The 18,766-nt window shown below is 41.0% G+C and overlaps 1 protein-coding gene across 1 annotated transcript in view; it reads right to left on the reverse strand.

Annotated features, from left to right (window-relative positions):
• Positions 1-18,766, reverse strand: part of BMP3 (bone morphogenetic protein 3) — a 74,482-nt gene that overhangs the window by 41,447 nt on the left and 14,269 nt on the right. The window lies entirely within an intron of this gene.

Here is an 18,766-nt window from a genome sequence, read left to right on the forward strand (position 1 = left end):
TCCATCTCCTGATAGAACAGAGCCTTGGGGGGTACTCTGCACATGCTCAAGTTGGTGTGTATTGCTAGAGAGGGTCTTTTTTTTGAGTGGGTGCATGTGATCAGCACAGGGCCAATCAGCACTGTCCAGACAGAAATTTAACGGTCATGTAGTCTCATAGGACAGTCAGAGGAGAATGAAAACTCCTACAAGCTTTAACCAGTGCTCGGCTAGACACTGATAGAAGTCACAAGACTGCTAAATACAGATAGTGAGAAAAGGTATTTAACAGTTTATATTTACTAAAATGATTGCATTTCCATGTTCTGTGTACTATGGGAGACCAGATATAGTGAATGCAGGGTCCTGGGTTTAGTAACACTTTAGGGCAGAGCTCAAGCTTCTGAGGTGTGGATAAAATTTGTCAGAGAATGCCGAGAGTATCAGGGCTCTCAAGGAACTCTGCTTGATACAAATGCCACATACGTTCCCCAGCCACAAAGATACCGCAGGTACTCTTTACATTAGGTTTTATGCCACCATTAGATGACCAATACTCTATTTTCATTGGGGGTTGCCAAATTCACCTGGAAAAGTTTTTATTGGTGTGCAAAGAAACAAAGGGCCCTTTAAAGATTGTAACATTGTTAACATTTCTTTTAGTTTCTAATTCATTCTCCAGATCCAATAGGAACTTCTAAACTGTCAACGCAGATACAATCACTGCATATTTTATAGGATAGATTCTGACATGCCAGTGAATATATTAGTGGTGAACTGCATTCATTGCCAGGAAAGTCCCGGTGATGACAGTATTGTCACAGGATTTCCATGCATGCGTGATGTTCACTAGTAATAAATTCATAGATCATTTTTACAGACTCCTAATAAATAGCACAACACTTTTATGAAACCATCCAGCGCAAGGGACTTATATTATGTTGTTTAGTAATAGTTTTATCGCCTAAATAGATTATTAATTAATTATATCATTCAATTATATCAATTTTATTTATCTTGATTTTTCAATCCATTTTACGCTCTGAGCTTGAGGTGCCAATGTGCCAAAAGGCCCATTTAAACCATGTGTGTTGGGCACTTATGCTCAATGCAGTTGCCATGAGTAGACAAGGCAATTTGCCTTTTGTCCTATGAGTTCAGCTCACACCAATGAGATGTGTTGGTGTGAACTGAAAAAAATTAGGAAAGGATGCATATTTATGCAGTACAACACGTTGCATACTACACCGCAGAGCAATGTGCTGTGGTGCGTAAAAATAATTTTGTGACATTTAAATAGTGTAAAAAAAAAAAACAGTGGGCACACCATTGGGCACACATTTTACAGAGCATGGGCCCTTACTGGTACTCTGTGTATTTGTTTTCTTATTCTATGAGGTCAACTTTCTACTTTCATAGATTTTTACATCTTTGACTGATTTGCATATGACAATTCAATACATTTGTTAAAAGTGACCTTTTTTCAAAAATGCTGGTTGAACATCACATTTCTTATGCCCTATAAAGCAGTATTTCTACAAGATGGGTAAGCCATTTCCTCTCCATTTTCTTTGTGTGCAGGACGTAAAGGGAAATCTCTTCAATATCCTTAACATCTGTTTCAGGTCAGAGACTCAGAAAGTGCTGAAGCCAAAGTATCAGCATGACAACCAGGGATCTGACATTCTCAAAGAAGGAGGAATGCAATGGCAGCCTACATAATTCTGTCCCAACAGGTGTACACAGACACAAAATTAAAAAAAAAAATAATAAAATAGTTCACGTGGATTGGTAAACTTTAGGTAATTAAACGCCTCCCACTATCAGGACATTTAATTTGCACAGAATCCCATTAAAAAAAATCTTGACATGATTGAGCTCAGAAGGACTAGGATCTACCTATACCTTTTTACTGTTTAAAGCAGAACTCCAATCAGCTTACAAAAATGCCACTCCATGTACTCAGTATCTAATGCTTGTTTAGTCTAGTAGGGATGTTACATAGTTACATAGTAGATGAGGTTGAATAAAGACAATAGTCCATCCAGTTCAACCTGTGTAGGTGTGTGTAGCTGTAATCATCTCACATAGCCCTGAATGTTCTGATCCTTGAGATGTACGTCTAAGAGTCTTTTGAAAGCCACCATACTTCCCGCAGAAACAACCTCATGTGGTAGAGAATTCCACAATCTTGTAGCCCTCACAGTAAAGAACCCCCCACATTGCCTGAGGTTAAAACGCTTCTCCTCTAATCGCATGGTATGCCCTCGAGTCCTCGTGCAATCCCTTCGACTGAACAGCTTTTTTTCTAAGCTGAGATCCCCATTGAGATATTTGTAAATTGCTATCATGTCACCCCTCAGGCGTCTCTTCTCCAGGGAGAATAAATCAAGCGATTGCAGACAATTAAGGTCCTCCAATCCCCTAATCAGTTTCGTTGCCCTTCTCTGGACTCTCTCCAGCTCCAACACATCCCTCCTGAGGACTGGCGACCAGACCTGGACAGAATACTCCAGATGCGGTCGGACCAGAGTTTTATAAAGTGGAAGGATTATAGTCTTATCTCTGGAATACATCCCCTTCTTTATGCATGCTAATATTCTGTTGGCTTTGGCAGCTGCAGCTTGACATTGCATCAACCAAGACTCCCCCAAGGGTTCCCCTCCTAACGTGTAGTGTGCTTTTATGTTTTTAGTCCCCAAGTGCAAAACCTTACACTTCTCCACATTAAACCTCATTTGCCATGTCGTTGCCCACTCCGTTATTTTGTCCAGGTCATTCTGTAGGATATCTGCTTCATGCTGTGAAGTTATTGCCCTGCCCAATTTTGTGTCATCTGCAAAAACTGATATCGAACTACTGATCCCGTCCTCAATGCTGTTTATGAATAAATTGAACAAGATTGGTCCCAGGACTGAGCCTTGGGGGACCCCGCTTACTACCTCAGTCCAGTCTGAGTATGCGCTGTTTATTACCATAATAGAGAATATTACTTACCTAAATCCACAGTCACACAGGCTTTTTCCCAGCTAGTTCCACTATTGATGAGCAATCCCACAAAGCTGCTTTTCTTGTCTACTCGTGCATCCACCCCTCTAGTATATAAATATACTACACCTAGCTGGCTTGCTGTTACACTGGATACTATACTGCAGCCTCACAGAGTCTAAAATTAATAATGAATTAACACAATATGCTATATTTAGCTACACAGCAAGATCCACCAGGATTCCTGACAGTATTTCCAATGGCACTTGTAAAAGCTCTGCCAGTACTTCCAATAGCGCTAGTAGAATCCTTGCCAGAATTCGACTTCTCTCTTGATTGCTGCCTGCCTTGATCCTTGTCTGGACCTAACTATTCTCTTGCCAATTCCATGGTGTACACTGTCCTGGCCTTCCTTGTCCTTGCTTACCCCTAGGTGAGGTAGTCAAGAGCAGGGCTGCTATGAAATCACAGGGCCTCGTACAGCCTACTTGACAGCCCCCCCCCAAAGAAAAAATGTAAACAATATTTTTGAATATTATATATTTATAGATACACTAAAATCATTATTAGCAGACGCAAGCACAAAATTCCTGATAAATCTAGAAGATAAAACTGTATTAAGGTAATAAACAAAACTCTGTGAGTGAAGGTCTTGGGACCCATTCACATAAGCGCTGTGGCCTGTACAGTGTGAATCATTGATTTTTTTTTTTAAATGTTGTTGGAGCTGTGTACAGGCAGCCTATGTTAGGCCCCTTTCACACAGGTGGACCGTTAAGATCTGCCTGTCAGTTTTTTTGGCGGATCTAAACGGTCCCCCCATGCATCCCTATGGGGCATCTGATGTCAGCAGAGACATGTCCGCTAACATCCGATCCTATCCGTCAAATCTGGACAGATGGAAACCCTATTTTCCATCCGTCCAGCGGATCGGATCGGATGGGATCGGATGAGAACGAACCGACGGTCCGTTCCCATCCGATTTCCCCCATGGAGATGCATGGGGAACTGACAGCTGTGTCTCCGCACACAGTGCAGAGAACAGCTGTCATCCTCCTGCTCAGCGGGGTTTGGCGGATCGATCCCCCGCTCAGAAAAATGGAGTCCGTCCAACGGACAGAGTGTGTGAAAGAGCCCTTACTCTATGACGGTGCAGCAGCTGTACAAACACAGCAGGTCCTAATTGTGTATGGATGCAGGTGTACAGCTCCAAACACAAACGGTGTGCATTAGGAGCTACGCACCCACACCTGCACACCTGTTAACCTCCCCCCATCCACGCTACAGCCTATATACGGCTGCAGCGCGGACTTGAATTTCCGGGAGGCCGTTTTTAAACGGCCTCCCAGAGACACGCCCCCCCACGCGCTCCCGCGAGCACGCAGCGGGGAAAATCTGTGTCGGCCGTGTCCCTTGGACACGGCCGATCACAGATCGTGGTGAATGGCCAATCACAGCGGCCATTCACCACGTGATCGGGCCGTCCAATGAGCGATGATCTCATATGTAAACATATGAGATCATCTCTCATCGCCGGCGCTCCTTCCTCACACGGAGCCTGCAGTGTGAGGAAGGAGGGGGAGCCTCACGGCGCCGGGGACACACAGGAATGTAATCAGGGCACTGATCACCAGTGCCCTGATTACTAAAGGTAAAAACATACACACAGTGCCCCCCCATCAGTGCCCACAGTGCCCGCCATCAGTGCCCCCATCAATGCCCACAATCAGTGCCCATAGTGCTGCCAGTCAGTGCCCATCAGTCCCTGCTCATCTAGGCACTGATGAGCACTGACTGGCAGCACTATGGGCACTGAGTGTGGGCACTGATGGTGCTGCCCATCAGTGCCGCCTATCAGTGCCACCCGTCAGTGCTGCCTCTCAGTGCCCAGCAGTGCCACCTCTCAGTGCCACCTCTCAGTGCCCAGCAGTGCCACCTCTCAGTGCCCAGCAGTGCCGCCTATCAGTGCTCATCAGTGCCGCCTATCAGTGCTCATCAGTGCCGCCTATCAATGCCGCCTATCAGTGCTCATCAGTGCGGCATATTAGTACCTCCTCATCAGTGCCCATAAGTGCCACCTCATCAGTGCCCATAAGTGCCACCTCATCAGTGCCCATAAGTGCCACCTCATCAGTGCAGCCTATCAGTGCCCATCAGTGCCGCCTCATCAGCGCACATCAGTGAAGGAGAAAAATTTATTTTCAAAATTTACTCGCAGAAAATAAGAAAAACTTTTTTTTTTTTTCAAAATTTTCTGTCTTTATTCTTTTTTTTTGTAAAAAATAAAAAACCCAGAGAAGATTAAATACCACCAAAAGAAAGCTCTATTTGTGTGAAAAAAATGATAAAAATTTCATATGGGTACAGTGTAGCATGACCGCGCAATTGTCATTCAAAGTGTGACAGCGCTGAAAGCTGAAAATTGGCCTGGATGGGAAGGGTGTTTAAGTGCACAGAAGGCAAGTAGTTAAATTAGAACCTGCCTCCCCTCAGAGTAAAGCTTGGTGCACACGGGCCAAATGTCAGCTGGCATCGGCCGGTTCATTAGAAACCAGTGGTCATTTGGCTGTTCGGCCAAACTATGTCAAAGGCTCATAACCAAAAATGGTCTGCCGACTGGCTCCTGATCAGCACTTTCAGCCAATGACTGAGAGTGTTGACGGGAGTGTTCTGGCGAGGGAGCCATCCCCCTGTCAGAACAAAATAGAACAGCAGGGGAGAACGCTGTACTAACGTCAGACAGTTAGCACAACGGCTCCGACTTGAGCTGTCAGGTGTTTTTTTTTTGGTTCAACCTGCTAAGTTGAATGAAAAAAAAAATACTGGTGTGTACAAGGCTTAACAGGTAGGTATTCAGACTATATGGGCCAGAGAACCCATTTTTATTTCATTATTATTTTTTGCACAGCGCTGTTGGGGGGGGGGGGGGGGCTTTGGTGAAGTATAAAGGCTCTAAACTGACACCTGAGGTCTCATTATTGAGACAAAGGGACTTGTGACATAGATTCCTCTATCCCTTTCTCTGCAGCCTCAGCTGCACTGGCCAGTGAATGAACACAGAGCAGTCTGTACGCAGGTTCATTCACGAACATAAGCATAGCAAACACAGCTTACTAAGTTCGGTACCGATCATTTAGTGGGGTTGATTTACTAATACTAGAGAGTGCAAAATATGGTGCAGCTCTGCATAGAAACAGCTTCCAGTTTTTTTTTTTTTTTTGGCAAAGCCTAATTGAACAAGCTGAAGTTAGAAGCTGATTGGCCACCATGCACAGCTGCACCAGATTTTGTACTCTCCAGTTTTAGTAAATTTAACTCCATTGTGTTCATTCACAAAAGAAGGGGCCAGTAAATATATTGTATATACTGGCCTTCTCCTCTGGTCCCGTGTGCCCACAGCAGCTGTCAGGAGAGGAGAGAAGGGAAGCCGGCAGCGTGGCGGGGGTTGGGGATGGGGTTTGAGGGTCATACAGGGGGGGGGGCACAAGCAGCTGGTGGAATTGAATCCTTGACAGGAAGGTTGATTAGTGAGGTGGTGGGGCAGTTACAGGAGCCAAACCCCTGTGTGTCTCTCCCTGCAGCAGGTTACTTGCAGCAGAGGTATAAGTTGAAAATGCTGAACATGTGAAAAGGAGATCAGAGCTCCATCTGCTGACTGGGGAGAAGACTTCTACTAAAATATTAAATATTCTATATAATAAAGAAAGAAAATGTGTACAAAACCAGTATTCATTTCCTTTAACCCATTCACTGGCAAAGCAATTTTTAAAAACTTTTACATGCATTTTATAGAGTGCCTTTTTAGCCTCAAAATTACTCATAAACCCCAAGCATTATATATTTTCTTAAAGCAGAGAAACTGTAGAATAAAACATGGTAGTTGCAAATTTTTATGCTGCACAATATTTGTGCAACTATTTATTAAACGTATGTTTTCAGTAAAACATATTCCAAATGAATTCAAGTGCAAAGTTTTTTTTTTTGGAAAATATAACCAAATATGACAGAACTCTAAATTGTGCTTGAATATATTCGCTTCAACAGCGCCTGTCCTTCACACTGCAAAATGAAATGTCATCTAATATTTTATAAATATGATGGAGCCCTGTTCCTGCCTGTTCCTTTTTTCATGAGATATTTCCTTTAAATTCAGCATTAATATAAAGGTCAGGATACTCATGATTTACTATTCTCTGGCACGGTGTCTGGTACAGATATAGTAGCTTATAGGACACACATATGCCCTGTGTGTATAGAGCCTCAAGGTTCAACAATCATTTTCAGCAGCCAATACTTCTCTTAAAGGCTTTGTCTTCTTTGCTTTTTCTGTGCTAAAGTTACATTTAAATTCATTTTCTTGGTTAATTTTTTTTTTTTAATCAGTAAAACGGACCATGTTACCCTCTCATCAGCTTGTAAGGCTGCATTCACACTTGAGCGTAGCGTTTTACTGTGTTTTTTACAGCGATTTTTACCGTGATTTTACTGCGATTTTCAGGCGTTTTTTTCAGGCGTTTTTGGAGGCAGGCATTGACATCTATCAAATACGCTGGTAATCAGCCCAAAAAGAAGCTCATGTACTTTTTTCAGCTACAGGCGTTTTGCAAAATGCTCAGATGTGAACAGGGGCCATTTAAATGAATGGGGTTTTACTTGTTGGGCGTTTTGGAACATTTTTTTTGAGCATTTTTGGAGCTGAAAAACACTCAAAAAAGCCCAGGTGTGAATGGAGCCTTACAGTGGCGGCTATGGAGTCAGCAGAAATGAATCATTTTGATTTTCATTCTGCTAGTATTTTACTTGTTCAAAAGCCATTGGATTAATCCCAATAATACAAGTGTATTCCTGCCCTAAATAGGAATGATATATGAACCCTCTGTGAACAAAATGTATATATCCTGTATATCTTCACATATCCCAGGTGCCACTTTACAGTGCTCCTTTTTACACTTGTGAAAATACCAAACATTTAAAAGAAGTGATGCTAAATAATTAAATATTTTGAACTCTTTTCCAAAATAATGTGCTCAGTGCTAAATTGGCACTATTCTTTGTGTCCATGAAGAAACACAGGGGTAGATTTACGAAAGCTGGTGCACTCAGAATCTGGTGCAGTCGTGCATGGTAGCCAATCAGCTTCTAACTTCAGCTTGTTCAATTAAAGTGTAACTCCACTTTTGCTGAGAAAAAACCCTCTGGGTAATCTATGTACATTGCAAGAGTTGGCCAAACTTTGTTGCAGATTCCTACCTTTTGTTATTTTGAAGAAATCACTGTTTGTTCCTCTGTGCCCCTGGGCTCAGTGAGTCAAAGGGAATGGTTTCTTAATTATCAACCAGCTGCTGCAGAATCATGGCTCCAATGAGGAAAGTGACTGGGCCTGCATCCCTTTAGACGTTTTTTCCTATTCGGAGTATCTTACCAATAAATTACATTTTTGTTGCAGGGGATGCCAAAAATCAGACTTTTATCTTAGTGTAGACTTCTGGGAAAACCAGAGCCAATCACACAAGCAGGAAATGTTGTTTCTAGTGAGTGTTCTGTACACATTCTGTGTACAGAACACCTCCAGGTAGCCATATTGCATTGCATTTTAAAGAAAATTACACAGCTGCAGATTAAAAGGGAAACTTAATTTTTAATAACATTCAATCACAATATGATTTGTGTCACAATTGTATATGCTGTATTATTTGTTTTTGGAATTGTTATTTTTTTTTACCCATGAAAGTGGAGTTACCCTTTAAGCTTTGGCAATAAAACCTGGAAGCTGATTTCTATGCAGAGTTGCACTAGAATTTGCAACCTGTGATCAAGTGTCCTTATATTTTACCATTCCATCAATCCTTTTATAGCCTTTACACCACTGATGTGACACACCATAATTCTTCCCTCAACACCCTAAATAGCTCAGTGCAGAAGTGCTCACTCACCAGATATCTGACCTCATATGCAAAATAAGTAAGTGTGCTTCTACCAAACAAAGGATCTCCACTTCCAGTTGACATATACCGCTTTTCTCTTGGTCTATGGTATCCATGAGTTTTCATTAAGAGAAAAGCAGGACTTTACCCCAGAGCATCCTGAATGGTGGAGTCTGAGGAGTGGAGATCCTTTGTTTGGTATATGCGCACATTGACCTGCTTATTTTGCATAAGAGGTCAAAGACATCTGGTAAGTAAGCCCTTCTGCACTAAGCCACTTGGGGTGTTGAAGAGTGCACACAGAAGGGGAAGAAATTTGGTGTGTCACATCAGTGGTGTAAAGGCTGAAGAAGGACTGATGGCACGTTGAAACATAAGGACATTTGATCATGGGTTGTGAATTTGTTGTCACTGTGTTTGTTCACGGGCACAAAGCATAGTGCTAATTTAGCAATGGGCACATCATTTTGGAATGGGGTTCAATATATTTATTTATATAGTGCCGCTTCTTTTATTTGTTTATTCATTTATTACCATAAAGAATGTGGCTATGGGGAGGAGTACCAACTGTACTATTATTACCAAGTTAAAAGTTATGTCTTAGAGAGTACTAGATGTGACAACGTAATTATGTGCATCCCGTGTATATCTATGGCCACAATCTACTCTTTGCATGTAAAGTTTGGTTACTGGCACATTTTCTCAATGTGCTGCTTTGTAGGTAGCAACCTGTGAATGAAATCCTTAAAGCTTGCAGAGGTTTAGGATTTTTATCATCAGTAGCCCCCCAACAGGTAAAAAGGGGTGACGGGAGCCTGGAAGAAGATTGATAAAAGATGGTGGTTGAAGACAAGCAGCAAGAGAAAACAAAGCACAGCTTTGGTTTGTCAGCCATGGAACAGGGTACAACCAGATGAGTCTGGAATAATGGGAAAGTATGCTGCAAATACTCTTAGAAATCTATTTATAAATGTTTTCAAACAATTTTCTCCCAGAATACACACATTTTCCCAAAATAATATAATTTGAAAATCATGCAAATCTTGGGTAAAAACTGTTTGAATCTTAAAGTCAAAAATTATAAATAAACCCTTAGTGTTAGAGCAGTTGTACAGGGATTTTAGTTAGGCTGATGTGTTAAGTGGAACGCTTAATATAGTCAATAAGGGTTTTTTTTACTAAATCTGGAGAGTGCAAAATCTGGTGCAGCTCTGCAAACAAACCTTCCAACTTTCAGGTTTTTTGTCAAAGCACAATTCAACAAGCTGAAGTTAGAAGCTGATTGACTACCATGCACAGCTGCACCAGATTTTACGTGCTTCAGTTTTAGTAAATGTCCCCCATGGTGTGTATGCTTAAAATACATGGTTTGTCCTGACAAGGCTGGCAAGGCTGACAAGGCTGGCAAAATTATATCCTGGCACCACACCCCTATGTTTTTGGAGATGCGGACAGGAAGGTGATACGTATCATGTCTGGTGGTCCTGCCCAAAGGTCCGACGCTTCTGGATCAGGATGTTCAACCAGATCTACACAGTGACGGGACAGAATGTACACAGAGGTGCCAAAAATGGTGCTGTTTACTGACCTTCCGGAGGAGTTCCCCAGGCATCTACAAACTCTCATATTTTTCATTCTTTTAGCAGCTAAAATAACCATAGCACATGCATGGAAATCATAGAAATCACCCGTGATCAATGTTACATTGGTAAAATGTAAAATCCTGGACTATGATTATTGAAAAACTAACCAGTATTCGGGGAGATAAGCAAGTTGGTTCTGAAAAAGTGTGGAATCCCTGGATTGCTTTTCTTCAGGCTCCTTGAACACTGAGCCATTTTTTGAGGGGAGGCCTGGGCTGAGGGGACCTACTCTATTCTACCCTATTCTGATCCTTTCTTCTCATTTTCTTTTTCATTTTACCTGTTATTGGTTCTGTTATACCATAATAATTATTTTTGGTAGGATGCTGCTAGGGGACCGTAAAGTCTCCCCAAATTTTCTATTTTTTTTTAGATCGAGACCACAAGATTTGAGGTACCAGGACCGGTCCTAGTTGGCACTGCTTTTATATCTCCCATATCCTGGAGCTATGAGTGATCTCCAGCTTACTGTACTGTTATTTGATACTCAATATTACCTGTTGATGTTTCTTGGTGCCTAGTATATGAGAAATATGGGCTCATAGCCATAAACAAATGGTCATGCTAATGAGTAGAGCTGGATTGTGGGGCCTAAAACTTTGTTGATATAGTTCCTCTATGTTTAACTGGTCAGGGTCTCTGATCATATTGGAAAATGCATCCTTGTTCTGATAACTTTCTGACAATTGTTTATGCATAAACTTCTGTATGATGCTTTAAATTTGTGATAAAATATATCTTGAAGAAATTATACCTGTTCACCAAACCTAAAAAAAAAACATTTGACAGAATGCACCTTTGGTTGATTTTGCCCCACCCATGATCATCTACAGTATGTTGTCTACAATCACCTTATTTCATTAACATTATGCTTCCAACTGTCTCCTTCTAGTACATAAATACTAAAAGAAAAGATTTACCTGGTCATCATGTGAGGGTGCCTTTATACACTTTACAAACATAATTAGCAGAACGTTTCAGCTATACACACACCCATGCTTACAGCCTTGCAACTGGCACCTGCTATCAGTTTGACAACTGAAGTCCCAATATGTGTAGTAGAGCTGCTGTCCGCCATCATTCCAGCAGGTGTTTCTGCTTAGTGCTCTTTAAGATGTAAAAAACTTTTAAAAGATTGCAATTAGCTGAGGCACCCACGAGCTGCTAAATCTATTTTTTATTTTAATTCGCAGGAGTTTCTTAAAGTGGACCTGTAGGTTCACTGCTCCCACCATACTGTGCAAGTATGCATAGTGTACTTACATTTTAGGAGCCGACTCTCTCTTCTGTTTGCCCTTCTTCAGTGCTGACAGTTCAAAATATTGTTGTGACAGAAAATGCTGCGCTAATTCCTACAACCTCAAAACCTCAGCCATTTACCACCTAAAATGAATAATTACGTGGCTAATCAAAATTCAAAAATAGTGATAACCATATATAAATGAATACATGCAGTATCCCAATAATGTGCAAAAAGCAATTAAAGTTCAAAAATGATGACTGTAATGGCTCGTTTCCACTGAGCTTTCTGGTACGGTTCGGTACGGTACGCTATCTATGCCGTTTCCATTATGAATGGTACCCTAATTCCGAACCGTACCGTACCACTTTTTGGTGCCCTTTAGTTGGGGTATCAAGCACATTAGTACCATACCAACAGGGTGGAGCTACACTCTGCAGAACTTTGATTGGTTGACAGAGAATCGTCTATCACAGCTTTCCTGCTACACCACACCTATCATGAAAGGGTACTATTGGCAGTGGAAAGACAATGTGTACCGCTCCGAACCGTACCGTAAAGAACCGAACCGTACCGTACCACTCAGTGGAAACGAGGCATAAGTGTCCAGAGAAAAAGTGAAGAAAGTACGACCACATTTACCACATCTACGGGAAGTGAAGATATCCAAAGACAGCTATAAGAGTCCCCACCAGATTGAAAAATGCAAGCTAAACCAAATGCAAATTACCCTCAAACTAAAGAGAAGTAAAAAAGAACATTAAGAGTGTTGTTCCGCAGAAATCCCTTCTTATATAGTCCATGGAAGGCTGGGTTTAGCTACGATTCTCACCAACTATATGTGCCTGGAATCTCCGTATTCAAAAATCGATCCTCATAACTCATACAAGAAATATGAGCAAATGCCCCACATAGTGTAAAACCATCAAGTAATTTTTATTAAAAATTGTAATGAACTAAAATTGTAAAATCCGTGCTTATAGAAAAATCACTGGTAAAAATATGGCTTCTAGGAGGACTTCTGGTTACGCCATGATGTCAACAGCAGGCTCCGCTCAAGGAGTACAAAACAATTCACTCATCTTCTCTGATGCTTTTTCCAGATTAAGTTTCTCCTCTTTGACTGGGCAGTCTATGCAGCTTATTATCAAAGTCATGCACACGATGAAGGTGTTTACCAAGCTGTTTAACTAAATGTGTCCTTTCACAGCCAGCATAATTAGGGCACTTGGCAGGTGTAAGAGGACATTCCTCACTTCCTGATGTGCCTACAGTACAGGAATTAAGGGAAATCTCCCCAATAGGATGGTCCTCACCATTCTTTACACTATCCAAAATGAAAAATAAAACACGTTTTGGCTTCAGATATACATTAAGCCACATCAAATAAATATTCTGAATTTCTTGCATGAGCTGGGCCTCTCCTTGCATACAGTTATCGGATCAAACGGTAGCAAATATGGATTAATCTTATCTTTATATCATATTCAAATATAAAATAACCTGGTAGATCTAAAAAGGCAAGCTTGACCCATAGCATCTAGTTCAGTTAAGATTAAAAATACTTATAATGCTGCAGTGCTTTGAAAATGCTAATATGAGCTTCATGTTTCCATAGCACAGGTGGAATAATTTCAGCAGTTCTTTGGAAACTTCACCCATAAAGCCATCAATCAGATTAGTTAAAACAAAACAGATGAACCAGAGAAATATAACTATTTTGCAAAGGTTTCAAGTTAATTTGCAGAGGGAAGAGGAATATTAACTTCATCTCATTTCCATTTGAGCTCAGTAATGTAGTAAAGGTTTAGGAGGGCCCCTGGTATTTCCACTGGTTGCACTTTTGCTTCCAGTAAAGCAGTGTTAGAAAAATGAAGAACGCTAAAAATATGATAATACAACAAAACTTATAAAAATATGATACCAGTTACTACAGATAGATATGATAATATCAGACAGGGAGAGAACATTTTGAAGGTGGTTCTACAAACACAACTCCTTGTCTGCATATTAAAAAAATATTTATTCCAGGTAAGTGGCTCAAAATGCACTAACACTGCTGAATCAGATTGACAGCCAATTCAAGGAATGGGGACATATTTTCTAGAGCTTTAGGTATATACAGACTGATCCCAGATGACGTCACGCGTAGTCTGACGAAACCGGTCGGGTCCGCGCATTACCCCCACGTCACTTCCGGTTCTGACGCTGAAAAGCTGTTCCTTCATTTACCTGATGTAAGTGGCCTCTTTTTTACTGATTAAACTGTACATACGTACTATGCCATGAAGTCCCTTTCTTTTATTTATTGATCGGTCTGTGTGGGGTCTGTAAGCGAAGCAGTGAAGGAAGAATCTACCAGTCTCCTTAGGTGATTAAGACTACCATAAGAAGTTGTGGCGGAAGTACATCCTATCTGAGACCTCCTACAGTATACCACTTACCAAGGCTAGACCCCAAGGGGTCATCTGGTAAGTGTGTTGTTTATCTGGTGGTGGATTTCTTTCCCTCTTGCTACCTCACCATAAGAAGACACCTTTATTCACAGCACCGAGGACTTTATAATTCACAAGGACTAATTTGAGTTATTAACACTACATTTGCACTTTGCACATAAGGACTGTTTTTGTATACAACACAATTTGCGAATAAGGGGAAATGGCCCCTCTTTAATATAAAAGCACCTTCAGTCAGCACTTTTTGTTCTTGTTGCAAATATTGCATCTGCGTTTGTTGCACATAAGTGTTGTCACCATATACCGTATATTTAAGGTTCATGCATTGTCACTTTATTGCGATATTTGCACTGCGCACTGTCACTTTTGGTTTGAATATTTAAAAACTTGAATTAATTTTATATTTATTTATTTGTGAGCGCTGTCCTCCCCCCCCCCTTGTTTTCACTATTATCAAACACATGGTGTTTTTAGGACTAGCAGCCCACCGTTTATAAATTATCACTAGTATAATTTATTATTTATTAGCACTAACTTCCTAGGCGCGGTCACGTGATTTATAAAATTACCCCTTGGTTTGTAAACAGACTGAGGCTGGTATTAGCAGGTAAAGCCCTGCTGAAATGACACTCCTTTTCTTCTCCCTATAGTCCTTTAAAGGAATATGTTATAATTTTTAACTAATTTCGACCTAGAAATGTCTTAACCCATTACAGCCAGCTAGAGCTGGCTCTTCAAAACCTTTTAATATAGGCTTCCCGCTCATGTGATCCCTGTGATTGGCTGCCACACCGATCACATGATTGGAGGCCCCCTCCACCAGATCCCAATCCTAGACAGTGGTCAAGAGCTGCCAGTGATGGCACGTTCATTGTGCGGGGGAAGCCAAGTAACACTCACCCAGCACAAAGAAAGGAAGCCAGCTGTGGCTATACATTCAGTAGCTTGGCGTTAAGGCCCACTGACGAGATGCCACATATTTTCCTTTGGCCAGCATTTATGAGATAACATACCATTTCTATTAGTGGAAATGTGCTTATTCCCCAACTAACTCTAGTGCTGTGTGCTGCCATAGATAAGTAACAGCCATGCACATTCACCCAGAACTTTAGTGCTGAGGAAGAGAGGGAATGTGTCTGGCCAGGTATGTTAGATTGCTATTAGGTTGTAGACATCTCTGAACTGTGCAGCCATATTTAATCACTAAGCAGTGATTCAAAGGGCGATCTTCAAAACATCTTTGGTGGTTTATATGTAGTTGAAAGCCTTGCACCAAATTAATGCAAACTCACAACATTTTTATTGTTACACTGGCCATAGATGGATCGAATCTCAGCCAGTTCAGCAGGGAACAGGGACTGACTGAGATTCAATTTATCTATAAACAGGCTGATTGTACTCAAGTCAAACCATTGATTAACTTGAGTACAGCCAGCATGTTTGATTCTTAGCATGCGATTACTGCCTGTGGCTATAGCCACTAGCAGTAATCATTGTGTTCTCCCGGCAGGGACGGCTCTCCACCAGGAGAACACAAGAGCTCTGCAGGAGGAATTCCCTCCATCAGCACTGTGTTGATGGGGGGAACCAAGCGATTTTCTTTCCTGGAACCAAGAAAATTACACTATCTATGGCCTGCCTTAGTAGCAACACATCTAACAAATTAAACTACAGTAAAACCTTGGTTTGAGAGTAACTTGGTTTGAGAGCGCTTTGCAAGACAAGCACATTTTTTAAATATATTTTGACTTGATATACAAGCGATGTCTTGATATACAAGTAGCGTCATGTATAAAAAAGAAGAGAGGAGCCTCTAAAGTGTAGCAATATGGTTACATTTAATGAAGGTTCAATATTTAGCAACATGGTTGATGATTAAAACAGGCACATCTAAGTATGCAGGCATCTGGGGTAAAGCTGTCCACATAGACCATCCTCTGCACAGCCATCTTCATCATCCCTTCCCCGCTGCACTCCACGAGTGATTCAAAGCCTCACTTTTAGATCACTCTACTGCAGGCTATTCTTCTCGGTCACGATTGCAGACTGGCAGTGGTGAGAGCCGGTGGTTCAGAGGACGGTCTATGTGGACAGCTTTACTTCGGATGACTGCATACTTAGGTGTGCCTATTTTAATCATCAACAGTGTGAGTTGCTAAATGTTGAACCTTCATTAAATGTAACCATATTGCTACACTTAGAGGCGCCTCTCATCTCTCTTATATTCTGTAGCTCTGCTAGATTTTGTTTCTAATCCCCTTGGGAAGGCTGCATATTGTGGATGGACATTTTATGGTTACACAACCTATCACATTGCTATAATCTTTGTATATAGACTATAAACTGAAGGACTTGTGGAAAGAATCATCTGAGTTTCCACTATTTCTTATGGGGAAATTCGCTTTGATATAAGAGTGCTTTGGATTACAAGCATGTTTCCAGAACGAATTATGCTCGCAATCCAAGGTTTTACTGTAGTTCTTATTTTCGACATAATGTGCGTCACTATTGTTACATTAAATTCATAAAAGATATGTCCATATAGGTCATAAAGAAATAGGAGGTAAATAAGACCTCTTCCAAGTTGGAGTAAACGGTTGATTATGTCACACCTTTCAGAAAATCCTGCAACACAATTGGTCTTTAGGCCCCGATATTTGATCTGTCTCTGTTACTCTGCCAATGTCTCCAAACGCCCCAGACCCTTGCGACAGTTCTGTCAGCATTGCAACAGATTGAAATACATCTTACTGAACCTGCATGAATGTTACCTGTTCTGCAAATTGTCGCAGGACCACGAGGGCAGGTTTCTAAACAGTATCTCTGACACTTTGGGGTTGGTTTACTAAAGGCAAATAGATTGTTTACTTTGCAAGTGCAGTAGGACTCTGCAAAGGAATTTGCTCCAGAGCTTTGTAAATTAGGTGAAGTCTCACTTTGCAAAGAATACCCAAACTCATGCAAGGAAAAAAAGGAGAAAACACAGCATTTTGGCTTGCACATGATGATAAAAGTCAGCAGAACTTCACCTGATTTACTAAGCTCTAGAGGAAATGCCCTTGCAGACTGCAACTGCACTTACAAAGTGTACAGTCTATTTGACTTTAGTAAATCAACCCCTATGAGTTCAAGAGATTGTGCAATTATTGTAACAGGAAAAAAGAGGTAGGACTAAGAAAAGGGAGGGTGTCAGCACAATGACTGTCTGGCTGAATATCTATTTCTGTTATTTCAGATTGGCTGTAATTCTGAAGCATCATTCACTTGAATCTACTGGTATGTAAGGAATTACTCTTCTAAGCTGAAATTGGAAAGTTTTCAATGTGTATATAAAACAGGACTACAACGCCCATACAAGCTTTGGCAAACAGAAACACGCCTTTCCCGTGTAGGCGCCACAGCAAAATGTGACATCACAGAGGCAGTGCATTCCATAATGTAGGACACTGAACACTGCACATTGCCTATCCTCATCCAGGACAGGTTAGCAATTTGTTGCCACAGTACCAGTACAACCTACAAAGTGCTTACCCTCTGCCAATGGGAGGTAGTCAGTCTCCTTTCCCTGCAAATAGAAGCGTTAGATTTTCATATATCTTGTAACTGGCTTGGATACATTATCATCTTAGTCTGAGGATTTACATTCAACCACCTAGACAACATAATATAGACTCTGCCCACTTTATTATAAAAAATTAAGTTTATACGCATTGTGCATCATGCTTGCAAGCACCTCTTTCTAAGCCATCTTGCAGTGTAATGGATTAAAAGTTACAGTTTTCTCTAAAAGCCAAGATAATATCCTGCCATGGGGACCAGGCATTTTTTCCCTGGTGCCCTCCCTGCCTCTGTGAGTTCTCCTGCCTCTGGTGCCTATAACAGAGACCAGGGCAATACAATTGTTGCTTACACCAACAGATGTGGATTAAATCATACTCGTATAAACTGGAAGGTAAGTGCAGACCTTTTTACATATTTAAGTATACTTTCATTTAGGCCGGGTGGAAACTGCTTGTTTAGTTTGGCTGCTTTTTATATATTCTTTTACGTTTATACTTTTAGAGAAGTTACCTATTGCACTTATTGTTGTTGAAAATGGTCAAAATATCACAGGCTCCCCACCATTTTTGTTTTTTAAAAAAAAAAACATATATTACTCATGGGAAAACAGGTGTGTAGGCGCTACAACCTTCCCTCATAACAGCTCCACTCTGTGGTCGAACTTTAAAGGCTGCCGACACCTCCAACGTACCAGAATAAGGAAAGGGATGGTCGGCACTAAGGATAACATCCAAAAATAGTATTTCTTTATTGAAAAGACTGTAAAACGCTGTAAAAACAGCATACGCGTTTCGGATAAAACTGTGCAAGCACCACTGTATCAGCTAGTTAGAAGGGAGTAAGATAAGCAGGCCATGAAAGTTTTTTTTTTTTAAAGGTTAACCCTGGTAACTGCACTGATATATCAATTTAAACTGTATCTATATTTAATAGTGGCCTAAAACATACTGATTTTTCAAATAATGCCACACTCCA

The sequence above is a fragment of the Pelophylax lessonae genome (assembly GCF_965119305.1).
Source record: "Pelophylax lessonae genome assembly, chromosome: 1".
Lineage (NCBI taxonomy): Eukaryota > Metazoa > Chordata > Amphibia > Anura > Ranidae > Pelophylax > Pelophylax lessonae.